General features: G+C 39.4%; 1 protein-coding gene across 1 annotated transcript in view; it reads left to right on the top strand.

Annotated features, from left to right (window-relative positions):
- NetA (Netrin-A) overlaps positions 1–23,593 on the top strand; it is a 444,700-nt gene that overhangs the window by 151,062 nt on the left and 270,045 nt on the right. The window lies entirely within an intron of this gene.

Here is a 23,593-nt window from a genome sequence, read left to right as displayed (position 1 = left end):
TGGTGGAGCGATAATGTGAAAGAAAAAGTTGCAATTAAAAAGAAAGCATGGCTAAAATACTTAAAGACCAAAAGAATGGAGGACAAAGAAGCTTATATACAGGCAAGAGATACAGCAAAACGGATAGTGAGAACAGCGAAGAAGGAAACCTGGGAACAATTTGGAAAGGAAATAGAAGAAAATCATAAAAATAATCCAAGAAAATTTTGGCACGTGTTGAAAAATCTGAAAGGAAAACGAGGAAAGAAAATAAGGAATATCAAAAACAAGAATAACGAGGTGAAAACCAATATGAAGGAAATTTTAGATACGTGGAATGAATATTATGCGGAAACCTTTAGAGATTGATTGATTGATTGATTGATTTAGTTTATTTTACTTCGCGTTTTGTGCCTCTTGGCTAATTTGCGAAGATGGGGATGAGTGATGAAATGATGAAATGGATGAAAATGGACATTCACAAACAACCATACCCGACCGGGATTCGAACCCGGGACCCTTGAAACCTTTAGAGAAGAAGAAGAGGAATTGTATGAGGAAAGACCCATGAGAGAAGAAAATGAGGACGTGGAAGCTGAGGAAGAAATCCAACTAAAAGAAGTACACGAGGCAATTAAATCCTTAAAAACTGGTAAAGCACCCGGTTGGGATAATATACATCCAGAATTTATAAAATATGGAGGAAAGGAAATAGAAAAATGGATATGGGACTTATACAGATTAATATGGGCAACAGAGAGAATACCAAAAGATTGGGAACAGAATGTAATAATTCCTATACATAAAAAAGGAAATACCCTCGATTGCTCAAACTATAGAGCAATATGCTTAGCGCCAGCGGCCCAGAAACTATTTTCACACATTATAGAAAAAAGATTAAGGCAACAAGTGGAAGATAAATTGGAAGAAGAGCAAGCAGGTTTCAGGTCTCATCGTCAAACTCAAGATCTAATCTTCTCCTTGAGGAACGCAATAGAGAAGATACTAAGCAGAGGAGGGGAAATATTTACAGCTTTTATTGACTTAAAGTCTGCCTTCGACAGAGTATCAAGAGGACAAATATGGAAGGCCCTTCATCAGTTCCAAGTAACGTCAAAACTGACTAGAATAATTCAAAGTCTGTATAAGAACGTTAAAGGAACTGTTAGAATAAATGGACAATCCTCCAAGGAATTTAATATGGGAAAAGGTGTAAAACAAGGTGATGGACTTAAACCTCTTCTTTTCATATTATTCATGGATCAAATTATAAAGCAATGCAAAAGAAGAACAAGAAAATGTAAAATTGGAAATTATAAGATGAAACCGGTATGGGTACAAACATTAGTATACGCTGATGATATTGTTCTCCTAGCAAAAGATAGCAACAGCCTACAAAATGCTGTCCTAGAGTGGGGCCGAGCATTCAAAGAACGAAAGATGGAAATCAATGTTATCAAGACGAAAGTCATGCACTTCACTAAACAAGAACCAGCAAGGATGCGCATTTATTGGAATAATAAGACCTTAGAACAAGTAGAACAGTTTGAATATTTAGGAACCATACTAACTGCGGACGGGAAAATGGACTCTGAAATTAATCACAGAATTCAGAAAGCAAATAATCTGTACTATAATATTAGTAACACCATTATAGGTAAAAAGGAGATTAGTAAAGAAACAAAAATGAAAATATATAAAACAGTCTATCTCTCCACGCTATTATATGGATCAGAAAGCTGGATAATGCAAACTAAATTGGAGAGCAGACTTACTGCTACTGAAATGAAATTCTTAAGAAAAACTGTAGGAAAGACAAGGAGAGATATGATACGAAACACAACAATAAGAAGAGAATGCCTGAATCAGGAACCACTGATTGAAATCATCGAGAAGAGGGAATTAGGCTGGCTGGGACATCTTATTAGGATGGAAGAAGAGCGTAAACCGAAACAAATATTTGAGGCCCGACCAGAAGGAAAGAGAGGAAGGGGACGACCCAGGTGGAACTTTAACCAGTACATTTGTGGACTGGCACAGAAGAGAGGGAAGACACCCGGACGAAGTGAAAAGACTGGCACAGGATAGAACTTCTTTTAAGAAGTGGCTGAAAGGACCCGACGCCTAAGTGGGCATAAGGGAGAAGAAGAAGAAGAAGTTAATGAGAATAGCTTTGAAATCTAGGGGGAGTTTATAAATTAAGTAGTTGAAGATTATTAGAAGAAATTTTGGAGAAACGAAAATAGGAGATTTTGTTTTGAGTTTCTTCTTTCCAAAATATTATATTATGTAAAAAAACAACTTAATATGTCATTCGTCTTCTTGTCCCTTCTTTCTTCTTTCCGAGGAATAGAGAATAGATGAGGAAAACTTGTTTAGGGATCCTTCCCTTTACACCCTCACCTTTCTTCTCTCTTCTTCTTCTTTCTTCTCTCTTCTTCTTCTTTCTTCTTCTTCTTTCTTCTCTCTTCTTTCTTCTCTCTTCTTTCCTGCTCAGAGGCGCAACCACGAATTTTTGTCTGGGGGGTAAGTACCAGGAAAATCGTACTAATAACAATAATAACATTATTATTGTTGTTAGTAGTACTAGTAGTAGTTGTATCAAAGACGTTATTATCGTCATAAGTTACACAAGAAACGGAGTATTTTTTCAAAACGTTCAATTTCACATTCGTAATGGAAAACAAGCACACAAACTATATTTTAAAAGACAGAAAATGCATGATAAATGCATTCCGAATTATTTTTTTTACATATAACATGTATAACTTTCACGTGCAACATGTGTTTTCACGTGCAACATGGAGCGACGTAAAAAAGGAAATTCATATGTAACATGCTAACACTAAATAGTGTACATATTCATAGCTTCTTTAATACATATATGTACGTACAACATATATTATTTAAATACATTACATAATCAATTCATCCACCTCATAATTGATTGATTGATTGATTGAGTTGGTGTTTTAAGTCCACTTTATGCACAGTAAGGCTAATCGGGACTGGACCTACAGTTTAAAGTGGGATCCGAACCACTTATATGTCTCCACCGGGTATCGAACCTGGGACCCCGTGATTACAAGGCGACGACGATTACACTGAGCCATCGGAGAGGCACATACACCTCGTAATAAACCAACAGCAAAAATTATATAAATTGTCTCTCAAATGTGCACGCTCCTTTCCGTCAAAACAATTGCCCATGCATTTAAGACAAAATCAATTAAGAGAAGTATTACTTCTCTCTCTGGTAATTTACAATGTATTACAGAAAACAATGATAAATTGTGACCGAAGCGAGCAAGAAAATTTTTAAATCTCATTGTTGCAAACTGAAAACAATATTGATTTAATGTGACGGAAAAAATTTCACGGGGCGCCATGGCATTCTCTATTTTACAACTTTCTTCTTTTTGATTGGTCGGCGCTCAGGTCGACCCCTAGCATCGGCTCTGATCTTGATAAGTCTAAGAAAAAGCAGGCATTGCAAGCGAACCGAGCAAGAACATTTTAGGAAGTGTATTTTTATTTGCATTACATTTGAAATCGAGGGGGAAATTTCCCCTCTGTCCCCCACTGCCCTTGGCCGTCAATGTTTGCCGCACCTTCCCCCCCTAAAATCGATTGTCATCTAAGGTTGGGGGAGGGGCAATGGCCCTCTGCCCCCCATGTGGTTGCGCCACTGTTCTCGCTGCTTCTGATTTCTACTTGTTTCTTTGCCTTTCCTTTCGTTTATAACACCATTAAGCCTTGTTTCATGATATGAAAAACTCAATATGCTGACCAAGGCAGTAATTTATTTTATTATAAAACATAAACTAAACGTAACGTTTCAACCTTCTAGCATGGTTTTCTTCAGAGACTGCACCAAGTACAATCACACCAAGTGCTAGAATGTTCCAGAACAACTTTCTAATAGTCAGGAGGGGAGTATTTTTTGTGTATATATATCGTCCTGTTTTGTACCTTGTTACATTTGTACTTGGTGCAGAGTCTGAAGAAGACCTTGCTAGAAGGTTGAAACGTTACGTTTAGTTTACGTTTTATAATAAAATAAATTACTGCCTTGGTCAGCATATTGAGTTTGTCTTTCCTTTCGATATATACTTTGCTTCTGTTATCCGTGCTGTTCCTATCTCATAATATGATCATGGACGAACGCTGGATTTTTTCCAGGGATTGGCAAGGAAGGTATTTTTCTCCAGGGGGGAGCAAACAAGTCACATTTTCCCCCAAAAGAGTGTAGTTCCCTAAAAAAACATTGCTTAAATTTGAATTTATGGTGTTAATGCAATAATTAACACATATTATTGTGGATAAAATGAAATTATATGTGTGAAATACATAATTTTTGGTTAACTTTCATTTTCCGGGGGGGCACGCCCCCCCCTTTCCCCCCCTTTCCGGACGCCCATGACTATGTTGTTGTCTCACCTTCTATATCACATAGCTGCTATCTCTTCTTTTCTAGCAAGTATTCTCTTTACTCTGACCATTTTCCCATGATTTATATTAACTTGAGCTGTTCCTCTCCTAGTATTCGAACAACCAATAGGATTTCTCAGAAGCCGCGTGTGTTTGTTGACATTGCCTTCGTTCCTTGTAACGCCCCCTCGTGTTCGCTCCTCACACACACACACAACGTTGCAACGTTGCAGTTTCTCAGAATAGTACTTGACTGCAACGTACCGGGTTCGACGTTGTGACGGGGAACATTATTCAGTTTTGCCCATGATGTTAGCTCTTTTCTAGCCGGAGATATGATGTTCTTATACACTCAGGGTTCGGGTATATATATATATAATGAAAGTTAGCGTCGACGTAAACAGTTTATTGAACTGGGGTGAAATTAGATATCCGCACAAAACAAAGTCACAATATCTCCTGATAAGATTTCACTGCACTTTTGACGTTCTTGAAGCTCCCGGTTCGAATCTCCTCGGCAGAAGTCTTGGAGAGGGAGGACAGGGACCATTCAATTTTTCTCCAGTGGGGAATAAAGGTCCTTCTTTTCCTTTTATGGCATTGGGTCGCCTCTGTGCTGACTTGGGGACAATAGGGCATTAATTAAACGACTCAAGGAACATTTAAATCTGCTATCCTAGTAAAGAGTAATATCAACAAAGCAACGGAAATTTACTATAAGCTTACAAAGGATAATGCTTAGTTAAACTTTATTTACTTTAATTAATTACTTGAATAATGCTAAGCTGTAGGCAGTAATAAAACACTGCTCGTTTTTCCCTTAATGAAAAATTAACTAACGATGAACATCACCCTTCGTATTTTCTACCTGGTAGGCCAAGAAATATTGCTATCGCTCGTATAATCTACCACAGTAGGCCGAAAGATGACGTCATTTCTGCATCGACTGTTGTGAAATGTATAAACTACTAGTAGGCCAAAGAATACGGATACCCTTCGTATAATCTACTAGTAGGCCGTCTCCCAACAGTAAATATGTCCACGAGCTAAACCGTAACCCAATACAATGCGTATAATTTACCTGTAGGCCGCACAAGGAGTACGTTTCTGTTCTACAGGCAGGCCACACTGTAGGAGGTTGAGCTTGAAACAATGCGTATATTCTACCCGGTAGGCCGAGAAATATTGCTACCTCTCGTATATTCTACCAGAGTAGGCCACACTGTAAGAAGCCCTCTTGTATCCCTAAGCACCCGTGTGCTTGCAATGCTGGGCTATTTGCGGGAGCAGAGCTCGACCATGAGTCGTTGAAGAGTCAACACAGAACTCAACTGCCTGGGCAGCGTCGCTGCTTATATACAATTCTGAGCGCAGCGCCAGCGCCTCTAGTGGATTCTCGTGAACTACGAGAGTGCTGCTTAACATGAGGTGCCATCTATACAGTTTAATAATGAACTATTATAACAATAACGCTCCCTAGTGATATATGGTAGAACTACGTTCTCTACCAAGCATAGCAGTGAAACCCTATGCAGAAGCGATAACACAATAGATAAGATTATACAATGCTATTCAACAATGACAATAAAAAGAACAAATGCGTAACTTGTGGCGATCTCGCAGGATCGTTGCAATTGCCACTCTCTTGGGGAAAAATTTTGAGAGTTCGACTAAATTTGAAATTTACAAGAGAATCTTGAAAAATTTTTCAAAACAATATTTCACCATAATCCATTAAATATTACACTTGACTTTTATATTTTCACTACTACACTTAAGAGTCCTTTATGCATAGATATTAGAATATGTTAGCAATATTCCTTTAAAAGTCCACTAAATAATACAAATCCACTAGTTGATAAGAGTGTACTAGTCCTTAATAATTCGTATCAGTCCTTTCAAACACTCACTCTTCCTTCTTCACTTCCTCTTCAGCACTCCTAGTTTCCTCATCCTGGATATCAAGGGAAACTTCGAGGGAATTCCCACTCCTTCCTTCTTCAGAAATTTCCTAAGTTCAAGGAGAGTCACTTGCTTCCTGCCAACCAGGTTCAGGACGGTCTTCTCAAAAGATTCTTGTCTGGTCTCGGAGGAGGAGCTGGCCGCCGATTTCTCTGAAGGAGGGGGAAAACTGCGCTGAGCTGTAACATTTACGTTGGGTGTAGCGGACGCGGACAGTTGATTAGTCTCGGCTATTGGACCCCAAGCCATCAGCGAATCGTCGAGGGCCTTGACTTCTGCCGTCAATTTTCTCTTGTCACTTTCTAATAGCCGCACTCTCTCACGCCAGAAACGGACTTCTTCAGAAACATGGGGGGTGTCTTGAATGTTAGCACTGCTTTCCCTTACAACTGGTGAAACAAAACAAAAATGTTTGGAACGCACACGCTGTTCTCGAGTACGGGCTGCACTGGAACGCTTTATTTCCGAATTGCAGGCAGGTGGGGGAATCAGCTGGAGCTTTTTCCTTGCAGGGGCCGGTCCCAGCGACACTGGATACGCCCTTGCTCGCATCTCCCTGTTCTTAACTTGGCGACGTAGCAACTCGACATCCACGTGCTTAGCTGCGATGCTGATGAATGATATTAAAGTCTTAAATCCCAACAATAAGAATATCGATTATCAGCAACTCTGATAATTTACTTCATAGCTTATCTCTTTTCCCCATTGTTACATCAGTACTATTAGGAAAGTTGCGCTTATTCTGTTTTCTTTCTTTCTTTTAAACAAACATCCGAGAATCCCAGTGTACCTTTAGTTCCCATTCTTATTTCTGAAAAACTCGAGAAGCCTTATCAAGAAGCAGCAAAAATGGCTAGATATATGCACTCCTTAGTTAAAATAGGCACTCCTATAAATGCGTTCAGCTATTATTAAGACAATATTATTCCAGCTCTCTGAGACATGTTTCTCATTACAGTTGGACTTGGGTTGAGGGCATGGGCGCAATAACTAAAAATAAGCACAATAAAGTTCCCTGCGAGTCTTCTTTCTTCCGTGGGAGTCTTCCTTCTCGACCACTATTTAGCTATGACTCTGGAAACTACTTTTAATCTGGGCCTCTTTCTAGCTCCATTCCTTCCATTATTTAATAACTTCAAGTAGGCACCCTTAATACATGCTTCAATTCAACCTTTCATATATCATTTATCTTCTTCTTCTTCAACTGTATATGTCTACATTTCTTCATTTTACTGGAGTCATACCTCCTTTCATTATGCTGAACAGCTGGTGTTCTTCCCACTTTTTAGTATATAAGAAGTGCTTCATTTATTTAATTATTTAGCTCCACAATTGTATGAGTCCTCCAGACACAATCAGGACTACCATCACTAGACTGGAATGAGAAAATTTACTTTGTTTGTTTGTCTTTTAATTACTTCTTTTTTTTTCGGCCCTTGTAGACTTCACAAGAAAGCATAGCATCTCTACATATCCTAATAACCGAAGAATGCCAGTCTTGTCTCTTCCATCTGCTTCGGTGGAATAGATGCTTCGTCCTTTCCCTCTGTAAAGCCTTCTTCTTCTTCATCTTCTTCCTCTGCGAGAGATGGCTAGTGTAGAAGAGCCTCTTTATCCTCCTTTTCTTCTTTCGTTTCCAATATTCTTCTTTACAAGGAAACATCTCGGGTAGGCGGAAAGTCACACTTGGCTGTAAGGGCATTACAGGCTGCATCTCTATTACAGGCTGAATCTCTGATTGCATCTTCGTTACAGGCTGCGTTTCTGGCTGCATTTCTGTCACAGGCTGCATTTCTGGTTGCATTTTCGTCTCTTCATTGAGAGGCAACGGCTCGAGAGTATCATGGAGTGGTTCTGAAGCAACAACTATGCTGGAACTGGAAATTAATGTTTCCTGTTCTGGAGGAGACTGAAGAGAACATTCCATATCATTTAACTCTTCTACTTCTTCAACTCTGGATTCCCCCATTAAAGCATTAGTCAACTTTGCTAATTCTTCCTTCTCCTGTTTTCTCTCTTCTTCATATTGCAGCAATAGATCATTGTATTCTTTGTTGTAGCTCTCCAGCTTCTGTAGACTTTCTTCATATTCCCTTGTTTTACTTTCTACACTTTCCCTTCTCCGAAGGATAACTTTATCGCTGTACTCTTTTTCAATTGCTTCTCTAACATCTGTTTCTGCACGGAGGACGGCTTCTTGTTTAATTTTTATTATATCTTCTCTACTCTTCATTCGTCTTTTAACAGATTCTAAATTGTACTTACGACGGTCTTCTCCGAAGCGAATTCTTGATTTCAACCAGGATATTTCACCCTTCAATATTATTTTATTTTGTCTTTCTTCTTCCGCTTTCTTTTCATCATCCTCTTTCTTGAGTCTATCTTCATCTTCTTTCTCTCTCTTTCGTTTATCTTCTTCTTTCTCTTTCTCTCGGCGTATTTCTTCTTCAAGTCTCTCCTTCTTTCTGTCTTCCCTATCTTTCGTCAGCCATTCCAATAACCAATGGTCTGATGGAGGATTGGTCAGCGGACTTGGTTCTTGTATTGCGGTCTCCGCTACCTGGGTCAGCGGAGCAAATTCACACGTCTGGCATCTAACTCCTACAGCAGGGAAGGTAGCCACATCCTTTCCATCACAGCTCCAGTCAATTTGGCGCTGGCACTGGCAACACTGGAAATGTGCTGCCTCTTCTCCCAGTTCTTCACAGCAACCAAATCCAGACTCTGAATCCATGGTCTTCCTCCCTCTACTTCTCAGGTTCATACCAGTAAATTCTTGATCCATGTTTAATACAGTCCACACTTTCACTTTCACTGGACAGTAATGCACGGTTCGGTTGGCTTCACTTAATTGCACAGTTCTCTCGGGCCATAAACAGTAAGTTTCACCAATAACTGATCGGGCACAGACTCACTCTTCGGCCATCAAGCTACTCGGGCAATGACACTAAGTTTCACCATTCTGTGAACATCAGGTACGGACACCAAGTTCCACATGTTCTAAGTCACAACGAGCGCCAACAATCTTCGAGCCATAAACACTAAGTTTCACTGTTCGGTGTTCATTGGACACAGGCACAGTCTGTTCCAACAAGCTTCTCGGGCCATCACGTTCCACATGTTCTAAGTCTTTCGTACACAACGAGCGCCAACAATCTTCGAGCCATAAACACTAAGTTTCACTGTTCGGTGTTCATCGGACACAGGCACAGTCTGTTCCAACAAGCTTCTCGGGCAATGACACTAACTTTCACCGTTCTGTGTACATCAGGTACGCACACCAAGCTTCTCGGGCCCCACGTTATGGTCGCCAAATAACTGTAACGCCCCCTCGTGTTCGCTCCTCACACACACACACAACGTTGCAACGTTGCAGTTTCTCAGAATAGTACTTGACTGCAACGTACCGGGTTCGACGTTGTGACGGGGAACATTATTCAGTTTTGCCCATGATGTTAGCTCTTTTCTAGCCGGAGATATGATGTTCTTATACACTCAGGGTTCGGGTATATATATATATAATGAAAGTTAGCGTCGACGTAAACAGTTTATTGAACTGGGGTGAAATTAGATATCCGCACAAAACAAAGTCACAATATCTCCTGATAAGATTTCACTGCACTTTTGACGTTCTTGAAGCTCCCGGTTCGAATCTCCTCGGCAGAAGTCTTGGAGAGGGAGGACAGGGACCATTCAATTTTTCTCCAGTGGGGAATAAAGGTCCTTCTTTTCCTTTTATGGCATTGGGTCGCCTCTGTGCTGACTTGGGGACAATAGGGCATTAATTAAACGACTCAAGGAACATTTAAATCTGCTATCCTAGTAAAGAGTAATATCAACAAAGCAACGGAAATTTACTATAAGCTTACAAAGGATAATGCTTAGTTAAACTTTATTTACTTTAATTAATTACTTGAATAATGCTAAGCTGTAGGCAGTAATAAAACACTGCTCGTTTTTCCCTTAATGAAAAATTAACTAACGATGAACATCACCCTTCGTATTTTCTACCTGGTAGGCCAAGAAATATTGCTATCGCTCGTATAATCTACCACAGTAGGCCGAAAGATGACGTCATTTCTGCATCGACTGTTGTGAAATGTATAAACTACTAGTAGGCCAAAGAATACGGATACCCTTCGTATAATCTACTAGTAGGCCGTCTCCCAACAGTAAATATGTCCACGAGCTAAACCGTAACCCAATTCAATGCGTATAATTTACCTGTAGGCCGCACAAGGAGTACGTTTCTGTTCTACAGGCAGGCCACACTGTAGGAGGTTGAGCTTGAAACAATGCGTATATTCTACCCGGTAGGCCGAGAAATATTGCTACCTCTCGTATATTCTACCAGAGTAGGCCACACTGTAAGAAGCCCTCTTGTATCCCTAAGCACCCGTGTGCTTGCAATGCTGGGCTATTTGCGGGAGCAGAGCTCGACCATGAGTCGTTGAAGAGTCAACACAGAACTCAACTGCCTGGGCAGCGTCGCTGCTTATATACAATTCTGAGCGCAGCGCCAGCGCCTCTAGTGGATTCTCGTGAACTACGAGAGTGCTGCTTAACATGAGGTGCCATCTATACAGTTTAATAATGAACTATTATAACAATAACGCTCCCTAGTGATATATGGTAGAACTACGTTCTCTACCAAGCATAGCAGTGAAACCCTATGCAGAAGCGATAACACAATAGATAAGATTATACAATGCTATTCAACAATGACAATAAAAAGAACAAATGCGTAACTTGTGGCGATCTCGCAGGATCGTTGCATCCTACAGAGGACAGAGGATAGACAGAAAAGATTGCCAGGCAGGAACAGGTGAGGTAAAAGAGATGCTAGGGAAGGGGAGATTGGGGGGTGGGGTGGGGCGTGCGTATAAAATCCCCCGCACTGCGCCACTTTGGCTGGTCCATTCACCCACCTCCCAGAAAACAAAATTCTAATTTTACAACCATTGTTCGAGATCGCAAGGAAAATAACAAAAAAACAGAGCGACGTCCAATAGCACTCAAGAAATCCGATCACGTGATTCATGCATGGCTTCCCCGCTGCATACATATCGCGTCGGCGGGTTTCTTATGCAAGCATTGTCCTCGATACATGCACGTTCCTGCTTGTTCCTCGGTCCTCAATAATGGCGGGCAGGACGGGCCAACTTCATTCTTCCGAAATGTCCTCTCGGAATCTGCAGACTCCATTTTCCACACTAGTGATCACACTAGCCATCAAGTCTGTTCTTCCGTGAATCTACCGAATGCGATCATTTGACTGTCTAGCAGTGTTGCCACCGGGAAGAAATTTCCCACCAAGGATAGGGAAATCCCTCCACCGAGAGGGAAATTTCCCTCTAATATTTCACTTGAACTAATCCAAGGTTTTTATACGAAAATTTAGACTGAGGACTTTTCCAGCATGTAATTATCGCCGTAGAAAAGTCTTCCAGACTGTTTCAATGAAAAGATGAATTGATTGATATGGTTTATTTCATTTCGCTTCTCTGCCACTTATGGCTAATCGCGAAGGTGAAGATGATTGACGATTGATGAAGGTATACTTACAAATAATACACATGCCCAGGCCGGGATTCGAACTCGGGACTCCTGGCGTCGTAGCGCACTGCTAACCACTCCGCCACGAAGGGCGGCAATGTGAAGGTAACGCTACTCATGGCAGGTGTTAGGGCCCCACATATTCTCAATAAGACCGTTTTGTGGAGGTGATGTGATCAGCACTACGCTCCGACCGCCTTGACGCCCCATGGATGTCCCAGGTACGGATTGATTTAGAGATTTGGTGGACCCCAAAACCGCTCCATGTTGGGATATTACTCGAAAATATCACCAGCTCCGAGAATCGAACCCAGGTTTTCCGCCTGGCAGTCAGACGCCCTATAGCGACCACGTGGAGAAGAACCTTCGACGAAAAGTCTCCGCGCATCTTTCCCTTCCTCCGTTCAGCTCGGGACATAAGGAAGTATGCTCCACTCTGCCCCTCCCCTCCACACGGGAGTACGGTGCACAGGAGTCGCGGCTCTGCGCAGGTTTCTTTGGCTTGTGGTTCCACTATACGTATTGGACACACTCCACCAACCCTCCCTTGGGCACGCCACTGATTGCAACCAACACCTTACGATTGATTCATTTGGTTTACTTTACTTCGCCACTTTCTGCCACTTTCGGCTAATCGCGAAGATGAGGATGAGTGATGATATGGTGAAATTGATGAAGGAACACTCAGAAAAAATACCCATACCCAGGTCAGGATTCGAACCCAGGACCCCTGGCGTCGTATCCCGCTGTGCTAACCCTTCCGTCACGGAGGCCGGCATCAACACCTTATGCAGAGGCATGCAAATTTCGTTTTTGACGAAAACACGAAATATGAAATAACATGCTGTAATGTTCATTTTTCATGTTTCTGAACGGTGTGAGTTGCATTTTTCTACCCTGTTTTGTCACGAAATAATGCGAAATTGACTCTTAAACACGAAATTTACCGTTTATATACCGACGCGACACTTTCTGAAGTCTGAAGTATCCTGTGAGTTATGCAATTCACGGAAAAATGATTAAATCTGCTGTAAATATTTGAGAACCAAAAATGGACCCCTTTACACAGGAATAAACTTAATAATCTGGTAACTACGTAAATGTGCTTTTAGAAGGGATAAGTTTATTTTGTGTAATAAGTGCAGTTTTAAATCAAATTTAGGATTATATTCACAATTTTAAAACCAAAATGTAATTTTATATAGCACTATTGATGTGATTATTCGATTATTCACCGCTATAACACCGAAATTTTATTTTATTTACCGCTTTTGAACCCGAAATCGACTCTGTTTTTATACCGAAATTTTGCTTTTTTATTTACCAAAAATATGTGTCTCTAACCTTATGAATTGAATAGGCGGTTTACTATTTTGCAAATATCTTTCCCTTCTATGTTATTCTCCGCTAGATCATTTTTTAAAGTTTTGGGGAAACTATAGCTCTATATTCAAGCGACATCTGGGACGAAGGGATTTTTCGTGCCAAAGGGGAAATTTTAGTGCAGATAGCAACACTGTTCCGTTCCAGGAGGGGTAGTTTCTTCTTCCCTCACGTTATGGGTCTCGAGGAGGAAGCGAAATTACCTTGTCTGTAAGTAAGGTCAAACAGTTTGGTGGTGTACCCGACTTCCTCTTCATATATATAAGAGGGAAAGGGGGGGAGGGGGAGTTCTGGTGAAATAAAACTCTGGTATTACGACGCAGCGGGCGGAAAAAGGAACACGGATCAGGGGGGGGGGGATGTGCGGGAAAGTAAAACAGATTATATGCGACGGTATTCGATTTCGACTGCAATTCCATTTCGATTCTCTCGATTAGCCTCCCGACCGGAACAATTGACTTAAGTCTTCTTTGTACACCGGGAAAGATCAATCACCCTTGCACCGATAGCCATATATTGTCGGGTGGCTGAGCGCAATATAAATAAATACGAGTTCTTCTGTTTCCTTTTTCTTCTTCTTTTAATGTTCAGCCATAAAGGAGATTTCCTTTTGCTTTGAGATGCTTTCGCATGGGTGGTGGGATGCTGGTCTAGATTTTTCATTGCAGAGTCGTGTGTGTGTGCGTGTGTGTGTGTGTATTACATGCATTGCCGTGCACACCGGGGGGGGGGGGGTTAAGGGTAAGCAGTTGTCCCTCCTAATACACTCACTTAGAATTTTAGTGTCGAGAAACGTTATTACGGTTATTAAACAATGTTATTGTCTTTATGTCATTGGACAATCTCACTTCGTTCTCCTGCAAATTACTTGTTACAGTAAAACCTGTCTATCCTGGAACATGATGGTTCCGAGCAAAATTTTCCGTCTTAACAGTTTTCCTTCTTATACAAAGTTGACTTTAAATACAGTATAGAGCGCTGCAGAAAATAATGGAAAGACATATTTACATTTCGCATTACTTATAATGTAGAGTACTAATGCATGTACGTACATGAATAAAAATGCGATACAGTCGCAATAAGCATAGCAGAGATTACAATTATGTAACTACACAACATGTTGGTACACATTTTACAGTATTGTAGGAACGTACAGTTGTACTTATGTATCTTTTCGAACCCGGGACCCCTGGCGTCGTAGCGCGATGTGCATAGAGGGAAAGAGAAAGATTGAAAGATGGAATAAGAGAGGTGAAGAAAGATTGAGATAAAAGTGAAGAAAATAAGAAAGAAACAGAGAGATAACAAGAAAAATAGAAAGATGACGAAAGAACAGAGGAGAAATAGACAAAGAAAGGTGGAGAAAGAGGGTAAGAGATGAAAGAAAGAAACGGAATCGTAACAACTATGAGTATTGTAGTGCATTCTTTCATATCGACAATGTTACCGATAAGCGAGTGGCAACAGAGGCGTGTTCCACTTACAGTATTGCATTGTTTTCTTGCGAGCGAGAAAAATAAAGGAACAAATTTCCGTCTTACTGAGAATAAAAACATCTCGTTGGTCTTTAAATGGTGTTCCCGTATTTATAGGTTTCCTTCTTATAGAGGTTCCGGGATATGCAGTTTTTACTGTATTAAGACTCATGCATTTTATTTGTTAGCCTAGTTGTGTTGCACCTATGTGGTCACAGAATAAATTGGTCACATATTGGAACAATAAATTATTTGTAGTGGTTTTGAATCTGCTGTATGAAATTATGTTTATATGTAAATTTGTCTGAACCACAGACAAGGAAAATAAAGGGGAAAGGGAACAAAGAACCGTTGTGCCGCGGAAGCTTGGATTCTTTTAATAGAGTGATTTTCCGTGGGTCCAAACCCACACTATATACGCCCCTGTTTAGTACCCATCAATACAATTCGATGGAAGGAGATTTTTCTTTCTCCGACTGGACTTTCATCAGGGCTTATGCCCCCCTTAATCAGAGTGTCTGCGCACGCCTATTATTATATGTGTATCGTAACGCAACTCCCATGCTGGGTTTGGGATCGAACCAAGAACCTTCTTTTTTTTATTGGGTGGTGTAGTTATTCATCATTCATCTTTCAGATGGTTATCACTCGCTTAGCCTAAAGTATGCGAAAGGTTACATCCAAAGTTATGGCACAAGAATTCACACGTACAGTAATTGAGCTTCTGTACTCTCCATGACTGAACCGATATGGATATTGATAAGAAGAGGATAATACTTGCCTCAAATAGATGAATGTTATTCCATAGATTGTCCTCTCAATAATGGTAATTGACACACATCTGACCTTCCAGTCAGAGTTCACTCTCCTCATGCACCACTGTCCAATAATCGTCCCTCCAACTTCCTTGCTCTATCCCGTCCACCCGCCAACTCTCATGCCACATGCGCCTCTCAAGTCAATAACCTAACCTTTGGCTGATGACTTAGGTGTTCAGCATTCCTTTCTCTGCTATGTTAAGACTTGACACTTCTTACCCAATACCTTGGGTACAATACGGTATGTACAATAGAATAGAATTTATTTTCAAGTATGAGCCTTTACAGCTGTGCATACCATACAAGGATGAAAATTTTTAGTGCATTTTCTCTAACCTTTCCTCCTCTCAGGGTACTTCCTCTTCGTACGGCCTGGTAGTACAGAAACACCGTCTTTCATTTCACTGACTTTCACTTCACTTGCAATATTTCACTACAGTATTTCATTAAACTCTTACCTAAGTGATTCCTAGAAATTTTTTAGGTTTATTTATTTACAGTAAAACCTCGTTAATCCGGACTAATGGGGGATAAGTTGACCGGTTTGACGAAAGTCCGGATTAACTGAAATAACCTAAAAGAACAGTAGAAAGTGCATTAAAACTCCGTTTATAGCAAAAAAAACACGTTTATTATGGTGTATTTAAAGGGCATAAGCCTAAAAACACTATACAGTACAGTAAAATGTAAAGCAATACTTGGATGTACGTATTGTTAGCCGTTACGGAGCAATATGACGAATTCGATTGTTGACTTCTAGCCACATTAAAAACCTTGCATTCTGCTTTTTTTTCCCTTTGACTTTTGCCTGTCCGGATTAAGCGAAGTCCGGCTTAATCGCGGTCCGGATTGACGAGATTTTACTGTATTTATCAGGAGCGTATATTCTAGGCTAGCGAGGCTATCTGCGAAGCCTGAAGCGTCGAGAATAAAATACAGGAAAGAAGTCGATCAGAAATTGTAAACAAAATTATTCATATCAGTGAGATGAGGATGGTGATTCTGGAGTTGGCAACCTGATTTCTTATGAGTTGGCAACCTGATTTCTTATGAGTTGGAAACCTGATTTCTTATGAGTTGGCAACCTGATTGCTTATGAGTTGGCAACCTGAGTACTTATGAGTTGGCAACCTGATTACTTATGAGTTGGCAACCTGATTTCTTATGAGTTGGCCACCTGATTTCTAATGAGTTGGCAACCTGATTACTTATGAGTTGGCAATCTGATTTCTAATGAGTTGGCCACCTGATTTCTTATGAGTTAGTACCATTCATAGCCTAGGAGCGCATGACATAGTGAGATACACCAGAGCTTGGACTCAGTGTATGCCACTGGTATTTATATATTAACCCCGTTTACTCATTTACAATATCCCCACTGAGCTTCTTTGCTCCCTTTGCCCACAGTGTAGGAAAGTTCCATGATTTCTTATTTGCCCCCCCCCCCACCCTCGGTCTCTCCCTCCTAATAATGGTTCTCATTATATTCTTAATGTTAGCTTCGTTTAGTACACACAGATATATATATATATATATATATATATATATATATATATATATATATATATATATATATATATACATATGTGTATAATACATATACACAAGGTTGATAGCCAATGCAATTATTTTTTGATTGTTATGCAAGGTGACCAGATTTTTAAAACAACAGAACGTGACGTTTTTCATATTTTCCTGAAGAAAAAAAATGGGACGGCTAAATGTACACAATTTAATATAAAAACTGTTACGTCATAAATACTTATGTTTGAAAAACAATTAAATGAATACTGTCTAAATAACTTATACGATATGTTGCCATGCACTGAACTCCAATCAATCAAAAAGGCACATCAGCACATGCACTATTTTTGGTCGTCACGCAGTACGGGGATAAGTCCCTTTACTAAATCAAAATTGAAGACAGGGGTACAATTTGGTTCATAAAATTTATATGCACGTACCTCCTCTCAAAACTTTGAGGGGCATTTGTATCCCTGTATCTCCCGTTCCTGTGCTACTGTTGGCCTGTGATACTTTGTGGCATTGCAAGGCTACTGCTTCTAAGCAAGTGCTTTGAGTGATTGATTAATTGATTTGGCTTATTTTACATCGCTTTTCTGCACTTTTGGCTACTCGCGAAGATGAGGATTAATGACGATGAGATGAAATGGATGAAAGGACAATCACTAACACACAAGAATAGAACAAAACAAGGCACGTAGGCAGGAGGAGGACTCAGTGGGCTGAAACCTCCTCCCCGAAATCTACAAATATACCGGGTGATCAGAAAACTAAACTTTTATACACAAGAGGTTATTGTACGTATCTCCGAGCAGCTTGTTGTAATATAAGCAGAAAGGATGTAAGTTTCGAATGCGTGGAGGTTTATTTGCTTCAGCTGCGTGCTACCTTCATTTGGTGCAAAGGTACATAAACCTTAAACTTAAAACTCAGCTAGCTTATCTACAGGGTAGGGTTCTTTGTAGACAACGAAACCAGACAGGATGCCTTCCAATGGAGACGTTTAAACGAATATATTATTTAAACACAGGATACATGGAGTAAGAATTTTACATGATAAGCTACTTTCTTCTATAATTTTCTTGTTTACATTCAATTTTCCTCTCAATATGATTTTTATTATTTATTTTTTATATTTGAATATTCTTCTATCCTGACTTCCTTCGTAATGGACAGATCTGGATCTGGACTTCCTTCTTAATGGATGGTCTGGATCGGGACTTCCTTCTCAAGGGACAGATCTGGATCTGGACTTCCTTCTGGACTTCTTTCTTGATATGTAGGATCTGGACTTCCCTCTGGATTTCAATTTATTTCTTCAATTTATTTCGGTTTTGACTATTTAACGAATTCCTTTAAGCGTTGGGAATAATACTAATATCCTCCCTTGGGTCTGCGATCGGAACGCGCCACCACTAACTAGGTGCAACAGAGTGTATACTTGGTGCAGCCGATTGACATGCGCATCCAAGTAGGTGCTACAGTTAAACTGCGCAACCAAAAAGTGCTGTGGGGCGTCGATCAGAACGCGCTCGCCACTGATGTAAGCAAAATTTCCGCTACGGGAATGGTAAATCAACCAAACAGATGAAATATCTGTTCAAAGACACAAACTTGTATCAGTGCTTTGACTTCCTTAATTTTCATATTAACTTACATGTGATCATTGATTTGATTTATAAGATATATATATTAATTTACTTCTTTCATATTTACTTTTTGTCTTCTTATAATATATTCTATTGTTTTTCATCTTTCCAATTTGCTTTGTTCTTATTTATAAAGTTATTCACATATATTATGCCAATTCTCAACCTTGCACGCCTGGTGCTGCCATCTCTATTCGTCTTTGGCAAACTATTCACATTACTTGGTCCAATTGGGTACGTAACACAATATTCCCCCCGTTGGCCATAAAAAAAATTGTCGTAATATATATATATATATGCAGATACATTTTTTTTCAAATTATATATGTGCAAGTATATTATTTCTTCTTGACGCTTTCTTTCTTCTCTTCTGTACAATTATATCTTCTAATGTTATCTAAATTCTCTCTCCTTTCTACATCTGTTTTTATGTGCTTTAGAAGAACTGTATTTCTAAAAGTACTTATCACTTCATATGGGCCTTCATATATGAAAAATAGCTTTTTGATAGCTTTCTCTGAAGCTTTGCTCACCGGATGTGTTTTACAAAACACCAAATCTCCTTTCTTGATATCTATTTTCTTAACCTTCTTCTCTTCCTTTGTCTTTCTTCTATTTCTCTTTTTATACAGTTCTGATATCACTTTCTTCATTTCGCTCTTTTGCTCCATCATATCTGGCCACTCCAATTCTTCAAACACATATGGTTCCTCCGTGTATCCGAGAAATAATTCAGCAGGGCTTCTTCCTGTTTCTTCTGACAATGCGTTATTTAACAATTTAGTTATTTTATTAACAACAGTTGACCATCGTGTATGGTTATCGTGGCAGTATGTTCTTAACAGTCTGACTATTTCTCCATTGTATCGTTCTATGGGATTCGAGCTGGGGTGGTATCGCGTTACATTTATTACTTTGACTCCCTTGAATTGCATATAGTCCATGAAATACTCCGATACAAACTGTGTACCATTATCTGTTAACACCTTTCTAGGAATTCCATAGTGTTTAGTGAAACCGTCTTCGAAACATTTAACTATCTCTTTTGATGTTGCTTTTCTTATGTTGTAACACATTACAAATTTACTGCTTATGTCCACGCATGTAAGGATGTATTGGAATCCTTTTGATCTCGGCAGTGGTCCAATTAAGTCTATGGATATTAAATCCAATGGCCTTCGAGCTATAACATGTAGTTCTTCCTTTTTTAATTTCCATTTAGATGGCTTAGTCTGTATGCATACAACGCAGTTTCTAACATGGTCCACAACATCCTTTTTCAGAGTCTTCCAAAAATAAAAACGACGTGCCATCCTCAAAGTTTTGTCTGTCCCAAAATGTCCTGACTCTTCATGTACTGTTGTTAAGATCTTATAGATCATTGTTTTGGGTACACATAACCTTACTTGGTGTGGATTTTCAATGTTCACTTTAAAAATCATGCCTTCTATAATTCTGTAATTCCCTTTGATTCTGGCTTTTCTCATCTTCGTTTCTCCAACAATGGTTTCTCCTTCCAATATTTTAAATATAGTACTAAGTTCTTCATCTTCTTTCATCTCTTTTATCCATTCTTCTTTTACTATATTCTTCATTTCTTCCTCCACAATCGCATTGATGGACAATTTGATTATCTCTTCTGGTTCTTGTTGGGGTCTTATTGGAGCTCTGCTTAATGCATCGGCAATTTGATTATCCCTGCCCTTTATATCAATCACTTCAAAGCTATATTCTTGTATTAACAGGGCCCATCTGGTAAGTCTAGGATTCCACTGCTTTGCCGAATTTAGCCAGACCAAGCTTTTGTGATCACTGAATACCTTAAATCTCCTTCCTTTGAGGTATGGTGAGAACTTTTGTATTCCGAATAGGATGGCTAGGCATTCGAGTTCACTTATAGTATAGGATTTCTCAAAAGTCTTAAGAGAACGGCTGGCATACTGGATGACTTGGTCTTCTCCATTCCCATCCTTCTGGAATAGATACGCCCCTAGTCCTATATTAGATGCATCGGTTCCCAAGCAAAATGTTTTCTCGAAATTCGGTTGGCATATGGCAGGCGATGATATGAGATCGATTTTCAGTACACCGAAAGCTTTATCTTCTTCTTCTCCCCAATTCCACTTGTTAGTTTTCTTTAATAGCTCATACAGTGGTCTGGCCTTTTGTGCAAAATCTCTAATGAACTTGCTTCTCCAATTACACATTCCAAGAAATCTCTGTAATTGTTTCTTTGTAATTGGCTTAGGGAAACGTCTTATCGCTTCATCCTTATCTGTACATAGCTTAATTTCTCCACCGGATATAACATGGCCTAAAAACTTAACTTCCTTTCTGACAAAAGAGCATTTCTCCAGTTTGACGGTTAATCCTGCTTTTCCTAATTTGTTCAATACCCAATCTATTCTTCTTATATGTGAATCCCAGTCTTTACTGTGAATGCACATGTCATCTACATATATGGCTAACCAATGCTTAGTTTCTATCCCAAATATCTTGTTCAACGCAGTCATAAATGCCGAAACAGATGAATTTAAACCATATGGCAATCTTCTGAATTGAAACAATCTTGAGCCATATCTGAATGCTGTATACTTTCTTGACTTCTTCTCGATCTCAACTTGAAAGTATCCCAGGGTCAAATCAAAAGAAGTAAAGTATCTGCTTCCTGCAAATGAGTGTAGCATCTCATCTATTTTATCCACCTGGTTTCTTGGAAGTAATACGTGTTTGTTTAATTCTCTCAGATCTAAGACTGGTCTAACTCCTCCATTGGGTTTGTCAACTACATGCATCGGGCTTACATGTATGCTATTTGAATCTTCTATAATTTCCCATCTTAACCATTTCTGAAGTTCTTCCTCTACAGCTTTTCTTTTCGCAAAAGGTATCGGATACTGTTTAGATACTATAGGTCTTTCTGTATCTACTTCTATTTCGTAGGAATACCCTCTGGTGAGTCCTGGCTTTTGGCTAAACAAGTTCCTATGCTCTAACAAAACTTCTTGTAATTGCTTCCTTTCTTCTTTGGAGATATCTTTGCACTCATCAACCTTATTCTTTATCTCTTCAACAGATGCAGTGTATTCATCATTTTCTTTATTCATTTCACTTTCAATTTTTTCACATATATCATTTGGTACTGCTTTCATCTGTCCGTACATTAAATTGAGGTTGCCAATGCATTCTTTTCTCTCCATTTCGTTGTTTACAGTTTCCATAGGAACATCTAGTCTTTCTTCTTCCAATGACTCTAGATTCAATCTTCTATCTTTGATATAAATATGACCATCATATTTTTCCAAAAATGGTATTCCTAATATCATATCACTTCTTAGACCTTTTACTACGAGGAATCTGACAGGAAAATTTAACCCTTGAAGGTTCATCATTACGCCGACGGTTCCCTGTATTTTATATTCTTCTTTCCCTGCTGCCATGACCAATCTTATTTTATCCCTTTCTGATGCATCTAGACGAGCTTGTGGATATTTTCCTTTTATCCGTTTCCAACAATCATAACTCATTACTTCTACCACACTACCACAATCTATTAGGCACTTTACTTCTAATTCTATAATTTTTGCCTTTACATAAAAAGTTCTCCCTGGCTTCAGGTCATTGAAATTCGGCTCTTCTATTAAATATAACTCAAGACTTTTTCTTTCACTATGTACATTTCTATTTACAATTTCTCCCTGCCTTACATTTCTCTCTGTTTTTGCTCTCACACCTGGGAGATGCTGCAAGAGCCTTACATGTTTGACCCTCTATTCTCTTCTGCATTCCTTGAATCTTCATCTGCTGTAATTCCCTCTTGGAATCTTCTTGCGTCATTACAATAGTTTCTGGCTAATTCTATGGCTTCGTCTCTTTCTACATCCGGAAGTGCATTTCTTCTTTCCATTTCTTCATTTGGCACACTTACTCGGTATTCTCTTTCGTTCTGTTCATATATGTTTCTCCATCGCTGATTTCCTCCTCTTCCGTATCTTCGGAAATTATTTCGGCCTCTCACGTTTCTCCAATTTCCTCGATATCTATCATCGTTTCTCTCTCTTTCTTCCACAGAGTCTATGTTTCTTTCATATCTTCCATTGTTTCTTCCTACGTCTCTTCTTTCTGCACTTGGTCTCTGGTTTCTAACTTCTATTCTTCTTACATCAAATTCCTGTCTCCGGAACTTTGGTTTTGAGCGCCCTTCTTCTTCTGAATGTTGCCTCTTTCCATAAAATCTTCCTTCCTTATCGTTCCATGAATTCTGAGTTTTTCTTAGCACATCTTCTGTTCTTAGATATTCAATCAAATCATCAACTGCTTTTATCTTAACCGCTGCTATAGCTCTCTGTATTCTTAATGGCAATGTTTGGACAACTTGTTTAACCAACTCCTCTTCACTGCATCCTTCCTTTAGGTTTTTGAAGCTTCTAAGAGTCTCCCATGTATGTTCTTCCAGGCTGTCGACTTTTGACCAATCTACATATCTTCTTTTTAATGCTTCTAGCTGCCTTTCCTTTATGTCTTTACTGCAGTAGTAGTTCAGGAATTTTCGGCTGAACTCCTTAAAATTTCTAAATTTGTGCTCATTTAGTTGGTACCATCCTGCTGCCGACTGTTCAAAACATGTCTCTATGACGTTCAAAATCATTCCTTCGGGGATCCTCATAAGTCTGACATTTGTTGTTAGTTCTCTTAAAAACTTTCTGGGACATTTATCAGATATATTCCCATTGAATTTTGGAAGATGCTGCAATTCTTGTGGCCTAGGTATCCTGGTCCTATAGTTCTCGTCTCTCGTGAATTCATTTTCCAATAT

The sequence above is a fragment of the Lepisma saccharinum genome, chromosome 15 (genome assembly GCF_977018435.1).
Source record: "Lepisma saccharinum chromosome 15, izLepSacc3.1, whole genome shotgun sequence".
NCBI lineage: Eukaryota > Metazoa > Arthropoda > Insecta > Zygentoma > Lepismatidae > Lepisma > Lepisma saccharinum.
This window is presented reverse-complemented; position numbering and strand designations above follow the sequence as displayed.